This window comes from Coturnix japonica, chromosome 8 (assembly GCF_054131305.1).
Source record: "Coturnix japonica strain WE chromosome 8, WE-NBRP24, whole genome shotgun sequence".
NCBI classification, from domain to species: Eukaryota; Metazoa; Chordata; class Aves; order Galliformes; family Phasianidae; genus Coturnix; species Coturnix japonica.
In genome coordinates this window covers 26,722,861-26,730,338 of record NC_140670.1, presented here as the reverse complement: position 1 = coordinate 26,730,338, position 7,478 = coordinate 26,722,861, and positions in this window count along the sequence as shown.

Sequence of the window (7,478 nt, the reverse complement as noted above, 5' to 3'; positions counted from 1 at the left end):
ATTTAAGAGAGTCAGAGGCATTTTATAGTAACTCCGTTGCAGCCTGCAATGCTCACCAAGACAGATTGCAGATCCTGACAGCAGTCCAAGGGGGGAAAAACAACTTTGGGAAGGCAACACAATCTAAATTTTGTAGAGTTGAGCCAACAAACAGATGGCAGGAACTAAACCTCCTTAAAAACACTAATCCCATGGCTATGGCTGTCCTGGCGTCAGCCCGAAACCCTGCCAAATGGAGAGCTGCACTGAATGAGCTGCAAGGAGCTCGCAAGTCATGCCGGTCCAAAAGTGCTTAAGGGGAAGAGTTGGAAAGAACTGCTGCAAATGATAGGAAGTTAATATGGGAGCCTGCCCATTAGAAGCAGACAGCAGGAGAGATGGTCTCTGAAAGAAATCGGTGAGTAGGTAATCAAATTAATAAGTGATTTTTTAGCAGTAGTTGTTGCAACTGTTCCACAGCAAGCAGCTTCAGCTTCTGGAAATTTACCTCTTGTGCAGAGAACAAAAAGAGTCTTTTCCCCACTTAATCCTCAATGCAAAGTTTGATGAGGCTCATTCAGGACCTGGCAGAGGCAGCTCTCTGGACCAGAAGCCTCTCACTCGCCCTTCAGCAGCACTGACCCTGTAGCAGTCCTGCATCACCCACATTCCTGCCACATCATTGAGTAAGGATTTCCTTTGCTGATTGATTACACTGAATAATTTTATGGACTCAGGAGACTTTTTTTCCCTCACTATTTTAAATATAGCCTAATGGTTCAAACAATTAAATGAGGATCATAGAATCCTAGAATCTTAGAATGGCGTGTGCTGGGAGCCAGCACAAAGATCATCAAGTTCCAACCCCCTGCCACAGGCAGCCCTGCCATATCAGCTGCCCAGGGCTCCAGCCAGCCTGGCCTTGAGCACCCCCAGGGATGGGGCACCCACAGCTTCTCTGAGCATCAGGAACTGTTTTCCCCTTCAGAAGTATTCTGTGCTTGTAATTCATCCAGATTTTCAAATTCCAACACTTCTAATACTCAAAACTGTGAATTCTGTGAGAATTCTGGCTGAATTTTTCACCAGGATGACACTGACAGCAATACAGTACACTTGTTCTCCCCAGAAAGTTCTGCGTTCTCTGACCAGTGTCAAACAGCAGCGGAGGCAGAGCAGATGATCACAGGCAGATCCCACTCATGCCTCCCAAACCAGCCTGGGGTCATCAGCCTTGTGGGTGGGCAGAGCTGTGGATCTCACTCACAAAAGTACCCACATCTCTGGAGGAGTCAGGTTCCTATGCATTTCTGGGCTCTTTTCAGATCCTTTACAGTTCAGGGAACAGGCAGGATGACCTTCCCTCAGAAGCCTCAGTCTCAATGGGTAGAGCTGGCAAGGTCTCCCACTCCCAATTCACATTTCCATCTGTCTTTCAATTGAAGGATGAGGGTGAAATCTTGCCTGGAGGAGGGCTGGCCATACAGCCAGCATTGATTTTCCCTGCATCATTGCTGTCCAAAGTGAAGGAGACACTCTGACCAGCCACTAGCAGGCAGGAGGAGCTGCAGACATGAAACACTGAGCTGATTAAACTTGCTTTGATCTTCACAGTAATTCTGCATCCAAGATGCTGTGGCGCGTCATTGCACACATCGCTGAGCTGGAGCCGTTCCTGGGGGAATATTTTTCTCCCCGGAGCCTTTATTCCATAGGAAAAAAAAAAAGCAAAGGACTGAAGCGTGCTGTGGGAGCAGCAAACAGGCTGCAGGGCTTCTCCTTTCTGCTGGGGCCTGCCTCCCCTGGCAGACCTCTCCTCTGCTTTCTGGGTTTGTCTGTCATGTGCTGTTTGCCTGCAGATCCAGGCCTTCTCTGTTCTCTTTACCCTTCCCAGAAGTGCACTTAGTGGTAAATGGAAGGTTCGAATTCAGGCATTCACTCTGGGGGAAGAGTAGGTAGCGATAATGGTTGCAGGTTAAGTCATCCAGGTATTGTGTGTTCCCATTAATGGGCATCAGAGAAAAAATATGCCATAATGCTTGCAAATAACCCTCTTTTTTTTTTTTTTTTTTTTTTGCCCCAACAACATCCATTTTAAATTACATCTCATGAGAGGTTTCAGCTATTTTCTTTGCTTTCAAACCCAGATTCCCTCTGAGTCTCTGACTGAAGCACAGAGCTGAATTGGAGCTGCAGAGAAAGCTGTTAGAAGATGCCCGCAGGTATACGTGGCACAAAGACACAGGAACTTTATCTTATTTTCTGACTGCTCTGAACTGATTACGGGGATTAATGATTTATCTCTCTTTAAAGAACTCCTTGGAGCTACATAGTCTCAAATCAGATAAAGTATGCACCATTCCCTGACCAGGCACCTGCCAATTTAGGTTTATCCTTTAATCTGGGCATATCTAGTTTTACAAAGATTTGACTTAAAGTTTCTTGAGAGATATCGTCAGTGCTCCCCAGTTTTCTAAAACCCATGTGATGTTTCTTCTGAGACCCCCGCTGGCCTGGATTTTTCTGAGATGAGAGGAGAAAGCAGAGGGAATGAACCAGTACCGCAGCTGTGTGCTGGGTGAATCCCTTGAGAGCTGTGGAGAGCTGGAGCTCACTTCTGACACAAGGACAAAGCTTTCTTTGGAGAATATCACAGCTGTATGTCATCCTGCTGCCAGCACCAATGTAGGTTGCCAGCAGGCACAGAGAAAGCAGGCAGCTCCCTCATCTGCCCAGCATATGTTTGAGTTTGCTGCAAACTTATGTATGATCAAATCATAGAATGGTATAGGTTGGGAGGGACCTTAAAGATAATTGATCTCCAGCTCCCCTGCATGTCCATGCAAAAAGGAAGCATGAGATTGCTCAGAGGCTGAAATACTTGACACTGTTCTATTATAGACAAGTGTTTAAGAAGTCAATATGAACGTTTCTGGAAGTGCACCAGAGACAATGTGGCTCAGTGACATTTTAAATCTGATTATCGACTCCCTTGAAACTAAGTCAATGGGAATCATCATAGTGAAGACATGTTTCAGCTAGACACCTGTCTGATTCACGTCCTCGTTCAGGTGAGTCTGAAGTGGGATTTGTTCTTTGGAGCTAAAAAAAGAAAAAATATAGCAACAACCAATAATTCATTCACGTATACAATAAGAAGGAATTCACACACAGTCAGAAGTCTGCCAAATGCAAGGCAGCTCTAGAGAAAAATGGCACTGTGAACCACTTCATAGCTCAAAAGAAAATAAGCTGGGCGTGCAACAAGGTAGGAACCATCTGCTTGGCTTCAGTGGGAATTTCCCCTGAGTAATCACTGCAGGGGTGGATAGATCGTGAAACAGGGGATTTTTTTTCCTCCTTTAGTAATTAAATTTACTGGATTTCTGCAGAACAGTTCCTGGCACGGAGAAAGACATGTATATGTAGCACCTTATCACTGTAAGGCCACATAATTATGGTGATAAACAAGCTCGTTTAGTTAAGCAGAGTCTGACATTTTGGCTGATTGACAGACCTTCATTTGCTACAGACTGTAAGCCCATTTTATGCAGTCATGTCAGTATTCCCATTCTGCTGCTGGTCCATGCACCAGAGTGCCTTTCCCTTCCCTTAGCACCCAAGATAAATATTGATTCGATGTAGCCTCAGATCTCTCTAGGAAGCTAAAATCTGAAGGTGGCTCCATATTTGCTTCATCCTTCTTCATGACATTCAGGCTGAACAGCTGGCCTTTCCCTGAGTCCTGTGGGGCTGGGCGCAGTGAACATGAATCAACACAGCAGAGGTCTGCACGACCTTGTAATAAATTGGCATTGTCCTTTGACTTGGCGGTGTTGGACCTGCACAATAAATTCTTGCTCAGGATGTAAACCCAGACCTACTCCTTGGTTGCTTCTCTGTGATATCTGGAATTAATATAGCAGGTCGTGATTCAGTTCTGATGCAATTGCAGCTAAATGATGCTGTCCATCTAAGTACATTTAATTAAGAAATATTTACAGAGCAGTGAGGCATTCTAAGAACTGCAATATAATAACTTGGAATTCTTTATTACTTCTTTCTCTTTTTTTTTCTATTACCATAGTTACTTTTGCATTTCATCTTTTGTGCTGGTAATTCAATGCTGTGTCACATCTAACAGCTCTCCTTTAGTGGTAATGAAGCTGGAACCACCATGTTGGTTCTGTGCTTCTTTCCTTGCAGTTGCAAATTCTACATACTAGACTTTAATTTTCCAAAACAAAACCAGCACTGAGAATTGCACAATGCCAGAAGCAATGATTTCTCCTAGTTCCATTTTGCAGAATCTTTTTGGATCTGCTCTGCTTCGTTTTTCCAGTTCCCGTGTTACATGGAAAAGGCCAGAAGAACGAACAGTAATTGTTTGGTATTATCATTACTATTAATTAAAAATCCATGAATTGCAAGTGCAAACAAAGATGAATAATTCATCTCCTAACAGTGGGTCTGACAATAAAAATCCATATTCTGACTGGATTTTCTCTAGATACACCACGTAATGGAATTAACTCCCATAAAGGAGTTTAAAATTATCTTGTTTGTGTATCTTGAATGTAAATACAGGCAGGTGAGTTCACAGAGAGAGGGGAAAAAAGAGAGAGAAATAAGGGAAGATTTACAGAATAGGTCTTTAGTTTATCTTGTACAGTGTTTGATTGACTTTCTAATGTCCTCTTAAGTAGTTTCATTCTGCATAATCAGAGCCAGAAGAAAAAATCATCAATGAGAGAGGTAATCTAATCAGCATTTTCCTCCCCACAGCGGTTAAAGGAAGTGTACAGCACGAGACCATGGTGAGCAGAGCTCACTATCAGAGCTCCAGACAGTGGTCAATCAATGAAACCAAGCCCCTGAAGTGAAGGGCAGAGCATGTGCAGCCATTTGTGTCTGGGCTCCAGTTTGGGCATCCTGTCAGCTGCTGGACAGCTGGATGTTTCCACGACTCTGAAATCTCACAATGACAGCCTCCAAGCTTTCCTAAAATGCCTCACATTCCCCCAGAGAAATCGCTGAACCTCCTGACTGCCAGCATTTGTCCTTCCAGGAACACATTATGCCTCCGGGCTGTGATGCACAGAGGTCCCGAGGACTCAAGGAGAGCCCATAAGCACTCAGACAAACCCAGAACTTGTCATTTTGCTCCATTTTCTCACTTAGAGAATATAGGTGTTAGATGAAGTTGTGCTGGGCTCTTGTAACCTTCTCATTTACAGGACATCCCACTGCAGGAATCCATCCATAGAAGAGCACCTGGGCGAGCACATGCCCTATCTCACACAGCTGTGCTGATTTAAAGGCGCTTCTGTGTCCACTTCCACTCCTGCTGCCCCTGTTGGGGGATGGATAAGCTGCACCACAGCCCAGCAGTGAACAGGTTCCACAGCCTTTGCCTGACGATGAGCTGCCTGTGCCAGCTTTAATTAGCTGCAAGGAGTCAGAGGTATCAGAACTGCTTTACATGTGCAGAGTAAATCCTTGCTCTCTGGGTTCCCCAAAACCTGGAATGTATTCCTCGCTTGGATCTGATCACATCTGTGGATTAGGGAGGCAAAAAGAGGGGAGCAAAGAGGAGTTTTGCAGCCTGCCCCTCAGGGAAAAGGAGCTGCAGCTCAACCTTTCACACTGACCCATTTTTCCAAAATGTTTATGCCTGATCATCTGCTGCTGTTTATCTCCTGGCCTGTCCTCCTGGCTCACCCTGAGCTCCTTATCAGCCAGCCTCTGCTATATTTGTAGCATAAAACAAAACACTAGGAATCTGAAATTGGGAAAAACCCTTTTTTTTGCCAGGCACTGAAGCATCTGCTAAAGGAGCTGTGCAGAATTAATGGTGCGAGCTGGAAGGGCTGCGAGTAGAGACCAGCAGATGCCACAGCAGCAGCACATGAACACTTAAAGGACAGGGTGCCCCCACCCCAGCAGGAACAACTGCTCTCAGTTTTGGGTAATAAAGGATTTTCAGGGCCAGTTATTAGCTCTGAGCTGTGCATGCAAGTGTTCCATCCACACTGGGTGCTTTCCCACTGCCTGTTCACAGCCACTGCAGCAGGAACACTTCAAGCAGGAGGCAGAAAGCCAGTTAGGGCTCTCCACAGAGACTTCTTTCTTATAGCCCTCTGTATATGTATTTCCTAATAGATCAGAAGCACATAACGCTCCTTTGCTTCGTTTTCACAGTGTTAGGAGCTGAATCCCACTTCGTGCTCTCCCCTCTGACCTGCCTCATTACTGGAGGAAAGGGGCAGCCCAAAGCACATCGATGTGGAAAAGACACGTCTGGTCCTGAGATCCATCATGCTGCTAGAAGAAGGGTATGGCCTCTCCGAGGTCACAGCTGAGATCAGCAAGTTTGGCTGTTTAAACAATTTTGCAAGAAAAGATGCTTTTGCTGTGGGATCTGGGGTTGCTTCGGTCAGTTCTGCTTTTTCCCTGTGTCTGATCTGGGTTGCCTGGAGGTAACCACAGGTTTGCCAATGATTTCACTGTAATGGGAATTTGATCTTCAAGTACAATGAGTTCACAGGCCTTATAAACTATAATATTTTGCACATGTCTGCCCTCAATCTGGACAGCCAGAGGGCTGAAGGTACATTTCTTCACCACAAACAGCATGAAATAGATTTTGACTTAAAGGAGAGCCACATTGCTGACATCTGTGTCGTACCTTAGGGAGGGAATGGAAGGAGAATTGTGACCACCCGCACTTTATTGACTTCATTCCTTCTTTAACTAACTGGCAAACTTCTGAAAATGTGCAGAGTAGCCATTTTCTGAGATATGAAAGCAAGCTCTAAATTACGATCCTCAAATCACCAATTCAGAGCCCTTAGATATATATATTTTTCTCTGTTTCTTCCACTATAATTTCCGGGCTGGAGCTCTGGCCATTAATAGCAGCTACATCATTACGCTGCCGTGACATTCCGGCATCACCCTCATCCATTTTAGTCATTGATCCGCTAATGCTCGCCGGATGAAAAAGGAAAAGGTCCCACTCATTCATCCTTCCCTCCCTCCTCCTCCTCTCACCAGGTGGCGGCCACTCACCCTGTGCTTTAAATCCCGATCAGATTTCAGATGCTCAGTGTTAATTGCCTCAGTACAAGGACTGACCCCGGACAGCAAAACTAAAATTAAACTAACAGGGCCATAGAAGTGAGAGAGATGCTATAGAAGTGGCTCTGCAGCTGCTTCCTGTGGTTACAGTCTGCGGGCAGCACTGGAAATGGCAAGTGAGAGTTGGAGCTGTGAAACAAGCATGGAGTATGAAGGTGAATGAGGAAAAGAGGAGAAGAAAGGCTAAAGAAATAAGGCAATAAGGAGATCAAAGTTGCAGCAACATGCTGCTGCAGGAATGGCACCTTAAGTAGCATCAGCTGCACAAGTAACACTATAATTCCTGCTGTGTGTGAGACCAGAAAACTCCTGCCTATGGGCCACCTGTCCTAGCAGGGGCATCCAGACCACAGCAGGGG